Source organism: Taudactylus pleione, unplaced genomic scaffold, assembly GCF_031769625.1.
Source record: "Taudactylus pleione unplaced genomic scaffold, aTauple2 ptg000533l, whole genome shotgun sequence".
Taxonomy (NCBI): domain Eukaryota; kingdom Metazoa; phylum Chordata; class Amphibia; order Anura; family Myobatrachidae; genus Taudactylus; species Taudactylus pleione.
The window spans coordinates 2,488,725-2,508,842 of record NW_028284935.1 but is presented as its reverse complement, the minus strand read 5'-3'; the positions used below and the strand labels follow the sequence as shown (position 1 = coordinate 2,508,842).

Genomic DNA, 20,118 nt, shown 5'->3' with positions numbered 1-20,118 from the left:
TAACTGTCATGTCACAGGCCGTGTTTGTAAAATGACAGTTTGGAGTTGGCACTCTCATCTTTATCTCTCTCCCAGGCTTTATACATATAACCTAAGCTTGATGATGTAATAACCATATATGTAAATGTATTGCATGACAAAATCTGTACTTTTTCTATGAAACAAGACTGAGTTGAGCAAAATGGCGTCTTTTCTAGAAATGATTAATACGCAGTAAGAAATCTACAGTGGTCGGCGCTGTGGAACAAAGTGAATGATGAGGGGCATCACTACTAAAAGCAGAATGTGCTCAATTGGAAAAGTCTTTTAACATAGGGAAAGGGCTTCAGTATGTACTATAGAAGCCATTCTTCTCTCTTTCAATGTAACTTCTAACAGGTGTTTTATATTTTTAATGGGGACACGTTCTCCCTGTGGCATTAATTTAAGAGGAAATGTATTTCAAACAGTGCGACTTCTAATGTTTCAGCAGAGCAAATATCCATCCAGCTTCTTCTGCTTGGGGGGAATTTCTGAAAATACAACGAAATATATGATAGGAAATTTAGAGAATCACACGGTTTATAAACCCAGATATCGCTCTTTTTCCATTTTTTAGACAGGGCATTTTAAATCATGGAAGTTATTTTCAATTTACTAAGACGCCTTTATCCTGTGCATTAATATTCAAATGTACAGTTGCTAAGCTCTGTTGATGTGTTCGTCAGCTGTATTTGTCAGGGAGACTCCCTGAAATAGCAGCAATCTCCCAGACACCCTGAAGAGTCTAGCAATCTCCCTGATTGCACCCATTATGTACTGTAGCTTTTATATATATTTAAAAAAAACAAAAAACAGATATATACAAATGGGATCATTAGTATCATTTCCCTGCATTGGGTATAAGTAGAGATGTGCACCGACCCCCGTGTTTTGGTTTTGGCTTTGGATCTGGATCTCCCCTGGTTTTGGATCTGGATTGGTTTTGCCAAAGCCTCACCTCCGTGTTTTGATTTCGGGTTTTTGGATCTGGATTTTTTCTTAAAACAATAAAAAAATCCAGCTAAAATCACATAAAATTGGCCTTTTTTTGTTCCTACAGTATTAATAACCTCAATAACATTTATTTCAACTGGTTTCCAGTCAATTTTGACCACCTCACAGCTCACAATATTGATTTTTTCATCTAGTTAAAGGGCCAAAAGGTTGCATCCAGCTTGCTGGCTCAAAACTGATTGATATAATTATTAATAGAGTTGAGGACTGTGCAAAGATGATGGTTGGGATACCCTTGAAGATTGAAGAATTGATAGTTGGTGCAGCCCCTGGCTGTAAAATTGATAATAAATTAATTAAAAAAACAATTCATTGGTGCAGCCCCGGGCTGAATAATTAATAATAATTTCATTAAACAAGTAAAAAACAATTCATTGGGTGCAGCCCCTTGCTGAATAATTAATACAAAGAAATTCATTGAATTGATAATAAATTAATTAAAAAACAATTCATTGGTGCAGCCCTGGGCCGAATAATTAATAATAATTTGATTAAAAAGTAAAAAACAATTCATTTTCAATGAATGGGCTGCACCCAATTCAATTCATTCATTGGATGCAGCCCCTGGCTGAATAATTAATAATAAAAAGAAATGCATTTGTGCAGCCCCTAGCTGTAAAATTGATAATAAATTAATTTAAAAACAAATTGGTTCCTAAACCAACCATAACATAATAATAATTTAAAATGTCAGGTAGCAATGCCCCAACCAGCACATAATGGAAAGGAAAAAGGTGCAATATGGAATAGTCCTTGGGCCCTCCCACCCACCCTTATGTTGTATACGAAACAGGACATTCACAGTTTAACAAACCAATCATTTCAGCGACAAGGACTGCCAATCATGGCCAAAATAATTTGTTCGTTTGGACCCCCATAAAACAAGCTGCCAATGTGCATTGGACATGGAAATGAAAATGATCCCATACACAAACTGGCTTTACATTACAAGTTGTCCTCTTCCTCGTTATCCCCATCAGTGTGTACATATTCTCCTTCACACAATATTCATTCATCCCCACTGGAATCCACCATAGGCACCTCTGTAATTTTTTGATGTAATTGTTGGTAGAGGTCTTCCTTGTGGAATTTGTAATTAATTTTAATGAACATCATCTTTTCCACATTTTGAGGAAGTAACCTCCTACACCGATCACTGACAAGGTTGCCAGCTGCTCTGAAAACTCTTTCGGAGTACACACTGGAGGGTGGGCAATTTAAGTAATGCAAAGCCACTTTGTGTATGGGACTCCAAATTGCCTCTTTTTCCTGCCAGTACTGAAAGGGACTGTCTGACATGTCTATATGGATGTAATCTCTGAAATAGTCCTCCACCATTCTGTGAATGGAGACCACATCACACATAATCACAGTAGAAGACATGTCACCTGTAGGCAGTTCTCTCAGGCCCGACCAGATGTAATTTTTTGGTGAACGATCTGCATGACCAGCAGGCATTCTGTAAGGAAAATTGAGTTTTTTCCTGGCAGCTGCAGAAACTGAAGGAGGAGATGATGGCATTTCATGTGTGGCTGCAGATGACAATTTTTTTACCAACAGCTCTTTACATAGTTTTAGATTACTACTTATACAGTGCCCCCAGTAGTAATCCCCCCTTATACAGTGCTCCCAGTATTGGTCCCCCTATGCAGTGCTCCTTACATATATATAGAAGAAAGACACACAAAAAAACCCCACAACACTTACCTGAATCCCTGCCACCATCCGCTCCTCCGTCCTCCCGCTCGGCACTATGGGAGAGATGTCATGACGTTTCTCCCATCACCCACTGCAGGAGCCGGAAGGGGGAGCTCATAAGTGAGCTCCTGCCCGGCTGTGGGTGCAGCAGCCAATGAGAGGCTGTCTGACTCTCATTGGCTGATAAATCAAACACACTGCCAGAGGCGGCGGTGTGTTGTATCTGTGTAGTGTGGTCAGCACTACAATAGTTTTAAACAACTGTCCTGGACCAAAGGCACCCAGAGCACATGCCCTACTCGAGGCCACCCACACACATTATACCACTGGCCCCTTATACAGTGCCCCCGGCCAGTAGTACCCCTTATACAGTGCCCCAGCCCGTAGTGCCCCTTATACAGTGCCACTTATACAGTGCCTCTTTCCAGTAGTGCCCCTTACATATATGACACACAGACATACACACACAAAACAAAAAAAAACACTTACCTGAATCCCCGCTCCTGTGCCCACCACCATCTGTTCCTCCATCCTATGGGAAAGACATCATGATATCTCTCCCTTCACCCACTGCGGGAGCTGGAAGGCGGAGTTCATGAGCCTGGCTCCGGCCATGGGTGAAGCAGCCAATGATAGTCTGTCTTACTATCATTAGCGGCTAAAACAAACACAATGCCGCTGGGTAGTATGGCGGCGGTGTGTTTGTTTTACTATGTAGTGTGTTCCGAACGCCCCCAGGACACGAGCCCCTCCTGACCAACCTTAGTTACGCCACTATCTGGCCTGATTGAGAGTGTGGATGCATCTCGTGTTTTCTTTGCAACTACGCGTGAGTCGGAGCATGTATGCGCACTTGGGAAACCCATGGGCAATTCAGAGTGATACGCATTTAAGCTACAACTCCACTTGCAGCTTAGTGGGTGTACTGGCTGGCAACTGGACATTAGGATAAGTGCACTGTGGGCATGTACTGTAGACAGAATTGTGGGCACGTGAGTGCGTGCAAAGATCAGTCTTTTGCACCAATAGGTTGCATTTCGGTGCTCGGTCACTCTTGGCTGTATTGCTTGCAACTGTGGACCTGGGGCCTGATTCAGAGCCGGACGCAGGGCGTTTTGTTTTTTTGTGCGGCCTCCAGGCCGCTCGCACAGCTATTGCGAGTGGCCAGCTGATGGTCGCGATGGTCTTGACCATTGCGTCCATCGGCGCTTGCGATGAGGACCTTGTGGTAGGGTCTCATTCCCGCAAGCCCCAGTGAGCTTCTGGCTCTTAATAGAGCCAGAAGCTCACCACTGACATCACTAGTGATATCAGTGGGGCCGCCCCCAAACGGCAGGCGTTCCGTCGGGAATGCCTCCTTTTGGCCAGCCACCCCCCCTGCCCAAATCCAAAATGGGGCGAGCTGTCGATCAACATTGACAGCCGCCCCCTTTTGGTGTGAGACCCGGAGCGACGGAGCGCCCGTTGCTAGCCGGGTATCGCACATGCGCACGTCGGAGCTGGCTCCGACGTGCCCATGTGCAGTGGCCAAACATTGACCCGCTCGCGAGTGCTAGCCGGTCTAATTCAGGCCCCTGGTCCATAGTCTGCCACTACAAACAATCTGGTTTAAGAGCCAATGGAGCCCTGCCTTTCCTCTCCATCACTGCAGAAATGGATCTTTTACACTAACCGGTAACATATATATGTATGTGTTTATGCATATATAACCTGTGACTAATGTCAAGCTGATGAATAATGTTTTCACATGCTGAAGATGTTTCCTCATACACCTATCCTCTATACGCCACACAGCGCAAAATGCCCGGCGTGACTGAGCCACTCCAAGAGGTGTAGCTTGCCTTTTTCTTTACATTTTGTGATTTATTCACATCTCAGAAGCAGGGAAACACCACTCACAGTGTACTGGGCTGTGAATTTAACCGCACAGGAATTAGTTTAAACACTACAAAGTCGCAGATGATGCACAAGGGAACTTGGCGTGAGAACAAGCGAAGTCCTCAGCTCACTTTCAAAATTTTGAGAATAATGTGCTGAAAGGTATGTTAGATGGGCAATTCATGATCTACTTTGGTAATATATGAGAACATAGAAAAGCAGTTCTGGAATACTTTAGAACCTGCAGAACTAGAAAAATACTGTACCTCTTTCGGGTTGACACAATCGAGTAATTTGGGAGAATTAACGTTGGAACCTGTCAAGACCAGTGCCATAAATGCCTAGCCAACACCCAACAGTGTAAAGGTAACTAATGAGGTCATTCATCCTGTGGGTTGTGTATGGGATGCCAGAGATGGGGTTCCTGGAGGTGAGAATCCAGATGCCAGCATCCTGACAGGGTTAGGATACTGAAACCTGTCGGTCGCTATCCTAACCCTCCCTTTCTCCCTAACCTTAATCCTAACCCTCCCTGCTTATCACTCCCGGATGGTGCTGAGGTCTGTCTTGTGCTGCTACTGCTCCGTCCGCTCAGTGTCCTCTCACTGAGCATGGAGATGGCTCTCCGAAGCCCCTTGCTCACAGTGTGTCTTTCCCAGCATGATGGCACACAAGCTGCACACCATAGTTCTCTCTTAAACCAATGAATGCGCGCAGCCATGATGTCATCTGATGCTCTTCCTCCACTCAGCACTGCTCTGAGACCAGCTGATCACAGCATCCAATCCCTGGGTATCCTCACCTATAAATTCAATTTTCTGAGCTGGCTCCTGTTGCCAGTACACTATCGCTTCTGCTGAAGTTACAGCTCTGTGCTTAGCTCCCATGTACTCTGTATCTGAATGGTTCCAGTCTGTGTGATTTCAGTTCCAACTCTGGTTACAAGTCTCCTATACCATCTAACACTCCAGTCTGGTTACAAATCTCCATTCCTTCTGCCACTCAAGTCTGGTTTTACCACCTCCAATCTGCCTCCATTGGTCCTAGCCAATATCTCCAAAGATCAGTCCCATCCAATATTTTCAAACATTGGTCCCATATGGTATTTCCAAACATCGGTCCCATCCGATATCTCCAAATACCGGTTCTATTCGATATTCTCAAACAACAGTCTCAAACCGATCAAGCTCTTCAATTCCTCAACATTGATCTCAAACCGATCAACTTCTTCAATTCATCAATGGCCTCAAACCGATCCAGCTCTCAATCCAGCATCATCGATCCTAATCTGATTCTGCCCATCTCTTCAGCATCATATAACCAGTTCCCATTCCAACCTGTTGTTCAATAAAGACATTTACTTTACTATTATCCTCTACAGTTCATATAACTCCTCACATCATACATTAGGAAGTCCTGGCTCAAGCCACCCAGTTTTATCCATGCCTACCAAGTCTCCTCCTCAGCCTCTCACATCTGTTCTGACCAAATCCAAACCTCAGGCATAACAAGGGATCAGGGCTGCCATCAGAAATTGGAGGGCCCGGGACTAACAAATAGCAGGGCCTGCATCCTCATGTTCCTGCAACTCCAGACCTGCAGTGTCTCTCCAGCCCCTCTTCTCTCTCTGTGTTTTTTTTACACTCCCCATCCCCACTCTATCCCTTAGATATTTTAGGATATTGTGTTCCAAGCCGCAATCCATCACTTTTATATTTATTGCATTTGTGCCTTCCCCCACACACTCCTTACAATATATATGTATTTATATTTTTTCCCCCAAGACCACCCCCACCCTTTCCCTTATACAGGATGTGTGTATGTGTATGGTGTCCTAACGTCTCACTCCCCTTAGCATCAGAGTGCACCGACGTAGGTGTAGGGACTGGGGGAGCGAGAGACATCTGGGCGTGCTGCTCACGAATACATCATGGCAGGCACCTGGCACTTCTAGTGCAGCAGTGGCCAAATAGCCGGGGAGTGGAGCCCTTAGTCTCTGCTGGCCGGTGGCCCTTCCACTAACAAAATTGTACCGGCCCGGGAGGCAGATGTCACCTTGACCCATGGGCCAGCCTATGGGTAGAATCCAGGTGCAGGCCCCCCTCTCTGTCCGGGCCCGGGACTCCAGGGCAGCCCTTATGGTGGCCCTGCATGTGAAGTCGGTGGTCAGGATGCCAGTGCCAGGCTTCTGACAGGAGTTGGAATTCAGGTGCTGGCATCCGGAGCACCGGAATTCCCGTGGTTGGCATTATGACTGCATTCCCATCCTGTATGTCATTGTTTTTAAAACAAACTTATCTATTACAGTCCTAACCCAATGGGTACTTGCTTTCTGTTGACTACTCCTGTCCAAATGGCTTTTTTATCAGCTACTTGGTTGGCACATCTTGGCACATCTTAACCCATCTCAACCTTATATCCTCAAGGTGCACACCACAGAGAGTAGGGGCTATCCTCTTACAAGGACAGAGACAGATGTAAATGGATCCATGTGCCTTCTTTGTGAAGTTGGAGTCAGCAGATCAAAAACTACTAGGCAAATGACTGAGAATTAATAGCAGTCTGTTTGACACTCAAAGAATGGTGGCATCTTCTTAAAGGAGTCCAGTCGCCTATCACAAAATATAATATACGGGCCACACAGAATCTTGGATTATCTATGGACAGTGTGAAGGTGAATCCTAAAATGTGAGATGGGCTCTATTTTGTAAATGGGTCAACTTCATGGTGCCTTACCGACCTGGCTCATTTAACACATTTTTACCAGTTTGATAACCTTCTACTTGAGAAGAATTAATCTTCCAAAGAGGCTTAATTTTTTCCCAATATCCACATCCAACAAATAGCAAACAAATGTTATCTTTGGTGCAAAACGTGCTAGCGATAATCCCCACAGCAAACAAAATAGATGCAAAGTATAAAGCAGCAGGTTTCTAAAAAAAAAAGGGCAAAACTTCTTCGGTATAAAAAACACTTTTTATCAGAGGATGAAGAGAATACACAGAAATGCATCAGTCTGATATTTATAGAGGATTTCTATGTCAGTGTATCAGACACTTTTCTCAGAGGATGTAGAGAGTACACAGAAATGTGTTAGTCTGATATTTATTGAGGATTTCTATGTCTGTGTGTGGTACCCCAGACCTGGTTGTACTCACTCATGTTGGGTCCTATATAAAATATCTAACATGTAAATACAATGTGTACTGGGTATGTGGTGAGTCAGCAGGAGGTCACATGACTGGAAGCAGCGGCATGTGGTTTAGGTGGACTGTTACTACAGTTTCAGAGGTTTTTTTCCCCTGAGCTGATAGTCAGAGCGGGAGCCCCCAGAGCATGGGAGAGGAGCTGTGAGGCGCAGCACGAACCTCCAGGCATAGGGTTTAGAGAGAGTGGCAGAGTTCCAGGGCTGGAGAATCCAGAGTGTCTACGAAGCAGGAGCAGTGAAAGCAGATCTGCCGTCCCCGTGTGTGTTACTGACTGCGGCTGCAGCTGATTGCAGCATCTGGGAGGCTGGTGTTACATCAGTGGGTGGATAAACAGGAGCGGTCCGTGGGGCAGCACAGAAGGACAGTGTGAGGTTAATGATACCTGCACCAATACCCTGTCCCACAGAGAGAGACAAAGTTGCACTTTTACTGCCCATCCACTAGGCGATTAAACCTAGCGATGGAGCGATAACGACGGTTGTTATCGCTCCATCGCTTGGTAATCGCCCGCAAATCGGGCAGGAAAAGGTTAAAAATTACCAGCGATGCGCGCGTCCGCTGGTCGTTTTTAACATTAATCATCGCCCAAACATGACAGTCATCCTGACGACCGCCATCAGGTTGCCATTTTCGGGGATGATTGATCTGCATACAATGAACGTCTGTACGTTCAGTGGGGGTCATTCAGACCTGCTCGCGAGCGAAGGACGCTCGCAAGCGGGTTGATGTTGGGCGAATGCGCATATGCACGACGGAGGGAGCTCCGTCATGCACATGCGCGAGACCCGGAGAGCGACGAGGAATACGCACCAAAGGGGGCCTGCTGTCGATGGTGAGTGACAGCACCCCCTTTGGTGGGCGTGCCGGGGGCGTGGCTGCCAGACGGAGGCGTTCCCATGGGAACGCCAACCGTCTGAGTCCCGGCCCCACTGACATCAGTAATAATGTCAGTGGGAGTGATTTTGGCTCTGATAGAGCCAAAATCACTCCTGGGCTTGCGGCAGCGAGACCCTACCGCAGGGTCTCGTCGCAAGCCCGATGGTCGCGATGGTCAAAGACCATCGCGACCATCATCATGGCCGCTCACTATAACTGTGTGTGGTCACCCACAGCTATACGAGTGGCCAGGAGGCCGCTCCATTTTTAGGGAGGAGGGCCCTGAATCAGAGCGAGCGCTCTGGTCAGAGCGTCCGGCTCTGAATCAGGCACAGTGTATGCAGTTCACCCCGCGAGAGACGTTGCCATTGTAATCGTGCCGTCATCTCCCGCATCGCCTAGTGGATGGGCAGCTTAACTCTCCCCAAGTCAGACTGAGAGGACTAAGAGATCATTCAAGTGTATTTAAAAATTGCCTGAACCTCTGTATCATTGCTACAAGTAGATTGGAAAGGTCATATTCTTCACCTATTCAATGCACAAGGATGTCCTGAAAGCAAGCTACTATCAGACCCAGGTTTGCACCATTAAAGTGTACTCTTTCACCAAGCATCATGCTAACAGCCTGCCTCCTATTTACCTCCGTTAAGTGACAGCAGTTATTGTGCTAACTATTGGCAATTAATTACCCATTGCCTTTACCAACTGCCATAATACTGTCCCCAATTTATTAGACTGCCGGGGCCAGTTAGAGTGTTCAGCAAAGGGATGAAACATATGTGCACCAACGAATGGGGACTTTGCCAAAGAGTGTAAGCTCCCTTCAGTGACTTATTGTAATATTTGTCTTAAGTGTTAGATTGTAATGGTTATTAGGTTGTGACAATGGAAATAGGAAATAGACCAATACGTTTGACAGTAAAAGTTAATTGTATCAGTGTGTAGAACTGTATATATAAAATGTTATGGTAAAAAAATATATCCTTGAATCGATTGTAGCATGAGAAGTTATTTAGAAATACTTTTTAACACTGCGTATTGGAGAATTTAATTCTGTGTTGAATAAAGAAACTTTCTGTTGTAGAAAAAGGTATATTTATTGGTATTTGGGGTATCCATCCTTGCCTCTCTGGTGAAAACCATAATAGATGGGAGTCAGAGGGAACTGAACAGGGCAGTGAGACTCTTTCTTACTAGGTAAGACATAGCTGCCTGCAGTAATAGGGTCAGGGTGCTACATGTGTATCAGGCACTTTTCACAGAGGATGTAGAGAGTACACAGAAACGCGATACTTCGATATTTATTGATGATTACTTTGTCTGTCTGATTCGTTCTACTTGGAGCAATCCTTTGCTACTTCCAGTGGATATTCAGAGAGCATCAATAGCAGAAATAGATTATATCAACCATGTCATATGAGATCATTGATTACAGCACATGGAGACCAGAGTTACCAGAGGGACTGCATACACCTGTCAGGAACTCAGCTGACCCACAAGTGGTTCTGTAATTTGCCTTAATGTGAATCCCTTTAACTTCTGCTTTGTTGCCCAAATATAGATTTCTTAGGGGTATATATACTAAATTGAGAATTTTTAGAAGTGGAGATGTTGCCCATAGCAACCAATCAGATTCTACTTAACATTTAACTAGCACATTTTAGAAGATAATAGCTAGAATCTGATTGGTTGCTATAGGCAACATCTCCACTTCTAAAAACTCTCAATGTAGTAAATATACCTCTTAATGTCCACTACCGGGATGTAACAGCATGTAACAATGACTGCCCTGAGCTATTTAGTGCATTTATGCAGGTTTGCATTTACACCGCCATAAGAGACTGTGGGCCTGATTCTGAGTTGAATGCATTGGCAATGTCAGACGAAGGGGAGAATTTTATTTCTCCTGCACATGCCTCTAAGTCGCACTGTGGATATGTCCAGATTCCCTATGCATAGATTTGGAGTTGCGTTTGAAGCACACGGGAGATGCACTTTCTCAGAATTGTTTTTAAAATGCATTGTGCATTCCTAGGCAGTAGCATGGAGGTGGCTTAGCGATGGTCCATCTTTTGGGCATGTTATTGGAGTGTCACTGATAGTGGTTGCATGCAGAGACGCAGAATCGTTCACATAGGAGACCACATTCAGACAGAGAATCTGCAATTGGTAATTGAGCATCTGAAGAAGCTCAAAGTGTTCACCTGCTCCCTGGCACATGCGGACTCATTGATGTACACCAGCGAAGGGCTTGCAGCGGTATTTTCATGTAGCGGCAGAAGCAATCCCGGCAATAGACGCAGACATGGGCGCTGATCTTACTCAGATTTAGATCCTTAATGTTTTACATATATGTTCTCTACAACCAGTATCAATAACATAGAGAAACATTTTTTATGGACTTAATTATAGAGCTTTCAATGTATCAGGTTATAATGCCATATTCATTGTGGCTTATTGATCTACTTCAGTAGCCAATGTTGTCAGATTATACTTTGTATCTACTCTGCATCCCAGAATCCTTACTGCATTTTTCACCATCCCACAAGGGTCATTTGCTACTGTAGGTTGTCAAATTCTGGTTTGGTGCTAAAGATGGAAGGGGGGGCCAATGCTCCCCCCATGGGACCACCATGGGTGCAACTGTTGAACCTACACTTTAAGTTTCTTATACAGTATTAAAATGGAAGGTTAAATTTCATCACTCTGCAGATGGAATACATGTGATCTCAGCTATCTGGCCAAGATGTTTAGTATGCGGGGACATGTGTGTTTATAATGTGGATCAGAGGTATTATGGCTCTCCCTTTAGTGAAAGGACACTTCAAAACCATGCACTCTTCATCAAAAGAGTATGGGAATAAATAATGCGGGATTTGAGAGAAAATACAGAGGGGAATTATAATAATTCCTTTATTGACAATTGCTTTCCGTCTATTTTATTTGTCATACCACTTTGTGCATTTGAATGGTGATGTTGTGATGATATGTTTGTGACAGATATGACAGCAATAGATTTAGCTTCCAGAAAATGGTTACATTTGTTGTCATTTTCTTCTGCAAGGACCATCATTCTCTGTCTGTTGTCACGGAACTGAAATGTTCTTTCTGTTTCATAACACTAGAGACTTCCCCTCCTCCTACCTTTCATAGATTTCCTCAATTCACTGCCAGCCTCACAGTCTTTAATTCATGACTATTTGCACGAGTGCACTTGTTGCATGCCAGAGTTTATTACAGAAATAAGCAACAATACAGCATTATAAACTAAACAACAAAACGGAGACAGAGAGACCCACACACAGACAGATACGCACATACAGATAGTGTACACTGACACACAGACAGATACACACATACAGATAGTGTACACTGACTCACAGACAGATACGCACATACAGATAGTGTACACTGACTCACAGACAGATACACACATACAGATAGTGTACACTGATTCACAGACAGATACACACATACAGAAAGTGTACACTGACTCACAGACAGATACACACATACAGATAGTGTACACTGACTCACAGACAGATACGCACATACAGATAGTGTACACTGACTCACAGACAGATACACACATACAGATAGTGTACACTGACTCACAGACAGATACGCACATACAGATAGTGTACACTGACTCACAGACAGATACGCACATACAGATAGTGTACACTGACTCACAGACAGATACACACATACAGATAGTGTACACTGACTCACAGACAGATACGCACATACAGATAGTGTACACTGACTCACAGACAGATACACACATACAGATAGAGTACACTGACTCACAGACAGATACACACATACAGATAGTGTACACTGACTCACAGACAGATACACACATACAGATAGTGTACACTGACTCACAGACAGATACGTACATACAGATAGTGTACACTGACTCACAGACAGATACACACATACAGATAGTGTACACTGACACACAGACAGATACGCACATACAGATAGTGTACACTGACACACAGACAGATACGCACATACAGATAGTGTACACTGACTCACAGACAGATACGCACATACAGATAGTGTACACTGACACACAGACAGATACACACATACAGATAGTGTACATTGACTCACAGACAGATACACACATACAGATAGTGTACACTGACTCACAGACAGATACACACATACAGATAGTGTACACTGACTCACAGACAGATACACACATACAGATAGTGTACACTGACTCACAGACAGATACGCACATACAGATAGTGTACACTGACTCACAGACAGATACGCACATACAGATAGTGTACACTGACTCACAGACAGATACACACATACAGATAGTGTACACTGACTCACAGACAGATACACACATACAGATAGTGTACACTGACTCACAGACAGATACGCACATACAGATAGTGTACACTGACTCACAGACAGATACACACATACAGATAGTGTACACTGACTCACAGACAGATACACACATACAGATAGTGTACACTGACTCACAGACAGATACACACATACAGATAGTGTACACTGACTCACAGACAGATACACACATACAGATAGTGTACACTGACTCACAGACAGATACACACATACAGATAGTGTACACTGACTCACAGACAGATACACACATACAGATAGTGTACACTGACTCACAGACAGATACACACATACAGATAGTGTACACTGACACACAGAAAGATACACACATACAGATAGTGTACACTGACACACAGAAAGATACACACATACAGATAGTGTACACTGACTCACAGACAGATACACACATACAGATAGTGTACACAGACTCACAGACAGATACGCACATACAGATAGTGTACACTGACACACAGACAGATACGCACATACAGATATTGTACACTGACTCACAGACAGATACGCACATACAGATAGTGTACACTGACTCACAGACAGATACACACATACAGATAGTGTACACTGTCACACAGACAGATACACACATACAGATAGTGTACACTGACTCACAGACAGATACACACATACAGATAGTGTACACTGACTCACAGACAGATACACACATACAGATAGTGTACACTGACTCACAGACAGATACACACATACAGATAGTGTACACTGACTCACAGACAGATACACACATACAGATAGTGTACACTGACTCACAGACAGATACACACATACAGATAGTGTACACTGACTCACAGACAGATACACACATACAGATAGTGTACACTGACTCACAGACAGATACACATATACAGATAGTGTACACTGACACACAGACAGATACACACATACAGATAGTGTACACTCACTCACAGACAGATACACACATACAGATAGTGTACACTGACTCACAGACAGATACGTACATACAGATAGTGTACACTGACTCACAGACAGATACACACATACAGATAGTGTACACTGACTCACAGACAGATACACACATACAGATAGTGTACACTGACTCACAGACAGATACGCACATACAGATAGTGTACACTGACACACAGACAGATACGCACATACAGATAGTGTACACTGACACACAGACAGATACACACATACAGATAGTGTACACTGACTCACAGACAGATACACACATACGGATAGTGTACACTGACACACAGACAGATACACACATACAGATAGTGTACACTCACTCACAGACAGATACACACATACAGATAGTGTACACTGACTCACAGACAGATACACACATACAGATAGTGTACACTGACTCACAGACAGATACACACATACAGATAGTGTACACTGACACAGACAGATACACACATACAGATAGTGTACACTGACTCACAGACAGAATGGACCCAATTTTGTGATAGGAGTAAACTAAAGATGTGTGGTTCGGATCTCCAGAAATCCGAATCCACCCGAATTTCGTGAATCCGGACAGATCCGAGTCGCGATTCTAATCTCCTGAGAAGAATTGAATAAATCGGAGTCGCGTTTCTTATCTTCCAGTGGTAAATCTGAATTTCAGTTTTTGATTGCAAAAATTGCCTGATTTTAGATGTTTTAAAAAACTTTTGTCAATTTTTTTTTTTAAACCAGATCCAAAGCAAAAACACTTGAGGATGGTTTTGCAAACCAAAACCAAAACACGAAGATACTGTAAATCCAGATCCAAAACCAAAACATGGGGGTCAGCGCACATCTCTAGAGTAAACCCAGCTGCAGTAGAAGATGAAGTTTTGGACTACGGCTAAACCAGGGAGGGGAGGGGAATCTAAAATGTGTGGATAGACTTATAATTTTGGAGGGAAGCATCTCAGCTCGACTCTGAATCACAGGATGACAATGAAGCTGCCTAGTACTGTATTTGTGTGCTGGATGTAAAGGCAGGCAGTAGTTTCCCTGAATAGAAAATGTAATCTGTATTTACACCATGGTTAATCAAGTGTAAATTTGCAGCGTTCAGCTGGATTTCCCTGTACAGTAACTCTAACATACAGTAGGCCCAAAGTCTTTGTACCGTGATTATTTATAAAACTTCCTGTGGTCCCTAGATGTGTATAATAAATAATATAGATGCATGCTGACTACTGTGCTACTGTGCCTCTGCCTATCTCTCTGTAAACTTCTTCTCCTTTTAAACTAAGATCCTCACCTCTCGTTCATCCCTTTCACCCCAACTGTTTGACTGAATGTGCAAAATAATCTTGTTCTAGAGGTAGGTACAAAAAGAAGCTGTAAATATCGTCCCAAAAAGGAAATACAGTAGTAATGTTTACAGGCACATTATTAACAGAGGCAGCTAATATTAGTGTCTTGTCCTCCATACTTACATTTTATCAAGAATGTATGTTGTTTGCATGCATAATGATCTTTGTGGCTTTGCCTGAAAGAGTAAGTATAGATAAAGACAATGATTAGTGTATATACTGTACTATGGGAATGTTTCAGCAGAGGACAGAGGGCCTGATTCAGACCCGGTTGCTAAGCTGCACTCGCTTACTCTGAGCGATGGTCGCAGAACTGTGCATGCGTATAAGTCGCAGTGCACGTGCGCAAACAAGCGTCTGCGATGTAAAAAATGTCTGCTCGTAATATACAGCCTGGCCGCTACATTGAGTGACAGATAGCGCCGTTTGTGGGTGGTAACAGGGGAAGGTGCTTGTGAACAGGGGAGTGGATGTGCGAACGCAGGCGTGCCCGAAAAGTCAGAACGGAGTTTAATGGGTGTACATAATTAACAAAGTAGCGTCACTGAACATGTGACTTGGATGATTTTTCCGTGAACTGCTCGCACTGCTTGCGGGAGCCTAGGTCTACCTTAAATGCTGCGAGCAGCTCCGATGGCTCCCGATAGTCCCAATTAATCCTACATTTCCCGGAGATGACGTTTGTTGCGAGTGGCAAGGGGGCGTCTTTAAACACTTGTGAGCGCAATAAGCCCTCGCCCGCTAAGACATAGAGGTGTCCTTACACCGCAAAGAGTGAGCGCATGTTTTGCATAGACGGCCCCTTTTTGAGAGCGAGCGGCCGCAAATAGCATCCGGGTCTGAATCAGACTCAGAATTGCAAAGCCGCACACAAGTGTCTGCAACTCTGTCCTGCAAAAATGCAAATGCAGCAGGATGTGTCTGCAGGGGCGCCAAAAAGGGCAGGGTGGTACAAATTAGCACACGCTGGAGACTACTCACCTACCGCAGCCTGACGGGGTCCTGGCAGCCACGCCACTCCCTGGAAAACAGGAGTGATACGGCGCTGTTTCCAGGAACGCAGTCCTTTTCCACCCCCGCAGCGCCCAGCAAACTGTTCTGCCTGAACAGAGATATATCGGGACCTGCGCGCGATTTCACAGGACCCGTTCTGCACATGCACAGAACTGGTCCCGCGCATGTGCAGATTCCCAAACTATATAAACAACATGGTGGCTGAGTGGTTAGCATTGTTAGCATTGTTGTGTGGAAGCACTGGGATCATGAGTTTAGTTCCAACTAGGGCCCTCTCTGTCTAAAGTATATGCAGCTTATTCTGAGTGGCATGCAAAGGGGCCTCCCCGAGTGTATCTGACTGGCAGATAGGGCAGCCAATAGGAAGCCACAGCCAGTCACAGTGTAGCAGTGCAGTCACGGACTGCACTGACTACACTGAGGTGGCAGATTTTACTGGGGGGGCTGTAGCCCCTAGATAAAATCCGCCACTGTTTGCATCCATTTAAGAGCATACTTGCCAACTCTCCCTGAGTGTCAGGGAGACTCACTGAAATAGTAACAATCTCCCTGACTCCCTGAAGAGTCTAGTAATCTCCCTGAATGCACTTTACCCACATGATGTGTAGCTGTTATATACTTGTGGGGAGGTGTTGGGAGAAATCACTTATATACATTCAAATGGCATAATCAGAGCCATTTCCCTGCATTGGATATAAGGCACAATGATCCCTATGGCTACATGCATTTTCATATAATGTTTCTCTTGGCACTTATATGGAAACACTTGTACAGTAAAACACGATACATGAGAAAGCACAGAAAAGTATCAGGGGTCTAAGAATTATGTTAATTATTGGACCCCGATAATTAACATATTAACTCGCCATTTATCATTGCTCCGGCGCGGAGACAGCTGATCCGAAAATCAGCTGTCTCCCAAGCGGCTGAATCCTTTGTATTTCGGAGCTTGATGAGTTCATACTAGTGTATGGGGACAGTGGCCATTCCGCAAGAGGAAGGTAAGTAGGAGATATCTGTGATACTAGTGTATGGGGACAGTGGCCATTCCGCAAGAGGAAGGTAAGTAGGAGATATCTGTGATACTAGTGTATGGGGACAGCGGCCATTCCGCAAAAGGAAGGTAAGCAGGAGATATCTGTGATACTAGTGTATGGGGACAGCGGCCATTCCGCAAGAGGAAGGTAAGTAGGAGATATCTGTGATACTAGTGTATGGGGACAGCGGCCATTCCGCAAGAGGAAGGTAAGTAGGAGATATCTGTGATACTAGTGTATGGGGACAGTGGCCATTCCGCAAGAGGAAGGTAAGCAGGAGATATCTGTGATACTAGTGTATGGGGACAGCGGTCATTCCGGGAGAGAAAGGTAAGCAGGAGATATCTGTGATACTATTGTATGAGGACAGCGGGCCATTCCGCCAGAGGAAGGTAAGCAGGAGATATCTGTGATACTAGTGTATGGGGACAGCGGGCCATTCCGCCAGAGGAAGGTAAGTAGGAGATATCTGTGATACTAGTGTATGGGGACAGCGGGCCATTCCGCCAGAGGAAGGTAAGTAGGAGATATCTGTGATACTAGTGTATGGGGACAGCGGGCCATTCCGCCAGAGGAAGGTAAGCAGGAGATATCTGTGATACTAGTGTATGGGGACAGTGGGCCATTCCGCCAGAGGAAGGTAAGTAGGAGATATCTTTGATACTAGTGTATGGGGACAGCGGGCCATTCCACCAGAGGAAGGTAAGTAGGAGATATCTGTGATACTAGTGTATGAGGACAGCGGGCCATTCCGCCAGAGGAAGGTAAGCAGGAGATATCTGTGATACTAGTGTATGGGGACAGCGGGCCATTCCGCCAGAGGAAGGTAAGTAGGAGATATTTGTGATAGTAGAGTAGGGGGACAGCAGCCATTCCGCCAGAGGAAGGTAAGCAGGAGATATCTGTGATACTAGTGTATGGGGACAGCGGTCCATTCCGGGAGAGGAAGATAAGCAGGAGATATCTGTGTTACTAGTGTATGGGGACAGCGGGCCATTCCGGGAGAGGAAGGTAAGCAGGAGATATCTGTGATAGTAGTGTATGGGGACAGTGGGCCATTCCGCCAGAGGAAGGTAAGCAGGAGATATCTGTGATACTAGTGTATGGGGACAGTGGGCCATTCCGCTAGAGGAAGGTAAGCAGGAGATATATGTGATACTAGTGTACAGGTACAGTGGGTCATTCCGCCAGAGGAAGGTAAGTAGGAGATATCTGTGATACTAGTGTATGAGGACAGCGGGCTATTCCACAAGAGGAAGGTAAGCAGGAGATATCTGTGATCTGTGACAATGTTAATTTTCACATACTTTGTAGAAATTAACTGATGATGAATAGAGGGCCTGATTCAGACCCGTTTGCAAGCACTATGCGCTCGCAAGCGGGTCGATGGTGGGGCATTGCGCATGCACGGCGTACGCAAGCCCTGGAGCGAGTAAAAAATTCCCTCGCTCTGGGGCTTGCTACAAATGGGGCTGCTGTCGATGTTGATCGACAGCTCACCCCATTTTGTGGGCGGGTAGGGGGTGGCTAGACAAACGGGGGTGTTCCTGAAGGAACGCCTGCCATTTGTGGGCGGCCCTACTGACATCACTCGTGATGTCAGTAGTGAGCTTCCTGCTCTATTAGAGCTGGAAGCTCACTGGGGCTTGCGGGAATGAGACCCTAACGCAAGGGTCTCGTTGCAAGCCGATGGTCGCAACCATCACCTGGCCACTCGCAAAAACTGTGGCTGGTCACCCACAGCTTAGCAAGTGGCCAGGAGGCCAGGTCCAAAAAAAAAAAGTGGCCGCCCTGAATCAGACCCAGACCCCTCAGTGTGTTTTCATGAACAAGTAGATCTTACTAGCTACTACAGTAACTTACTTAACTGTTTACATTTGGATATAAGTCAGTATTATGACACGCCCCTCAGTGTAGCAGTACACGCCCACTTTGCCACCGTGCTAATAGGTGCTGCTTTCACAATCTCCCTGAAATGCTTTTTCAAAAGTAGGTAAGTCTGATTAAGAGAGATTCATGCCACTCAGAATTAGCCCCTCGGTGCAGCAAAATAATTTTAGGAGCTAATACAGATGTTGCAAGTGATAACTGTCACGACCCTGTCTAGTTGTTACCTTTTTGCCTTGAGACTTACCCCTGTCAGCTTCCCCATGGATCTGTGTGTGTAATTTGCCTGGAGGATTTGCTCTGATTATTGCACCTGGTCTCTCCTCTGTCTGTGAGCACTGCTAGCCCTGATTGGAATCACAGGTGTGGTTCTGATTCTCAGAGCTGCAGAGATGAATACTCCCTCTGCATGTTGTACCTTCCACCACTCAGAATGCTACTACCAGACCACCTGTCCGTATCCACCAATTGCTGCCAGACCCATGATATATATATCCTCTCCTGATAGCATTCTGGGCCTGAACATCTCGTCTTCCCGTGGTGTATGGTTCATGCATTCAAGTCTGTCCCCGAAAACCTGCTACAGCAATCCCTGGCGCTATCCAGAAAACCTGTTTCAGCTGTACCAGGCAATCCAGTAAATCTGCTGGCAGCAACCCCGGTGCTTCCAGAAAACCTGTTACAGCCAAACCTGGCAATCCAGTAAGCCTGCTTACAGCAACCTCTGGTGCATCCCGAAAACCTGCTACAGTAATACCTGGCATCCAGATGTCCTGTTAC

The 20,118-nt window shown here is 44.9% G+C and overlaps 1 long non-coding RNA gene across 1 annotated transcript; it reads right to left on the bottom strand.

The window, feature by feature from the left end:
* Positions 1-291: 291 nt before the first annotated feature.
* On the bottom strand, positions 292-19,631 carry LOC148501135 (uncharacterized). The gene is made up of 4 exons (XR_015870084.1): positions 19,586-19,631; positions 15,524-15,576; positions 15,346-15,402; positions 292-512 (listed from the first exon to the last, which is right to left on the bottom strand). It is a non-coding gene; the product is annotated as an uncharacterized LOC148501135 (long non-coding RNA).
* Between the last annotated feature and the right edge of the window lie 487 nt (positions 19,632-20,118).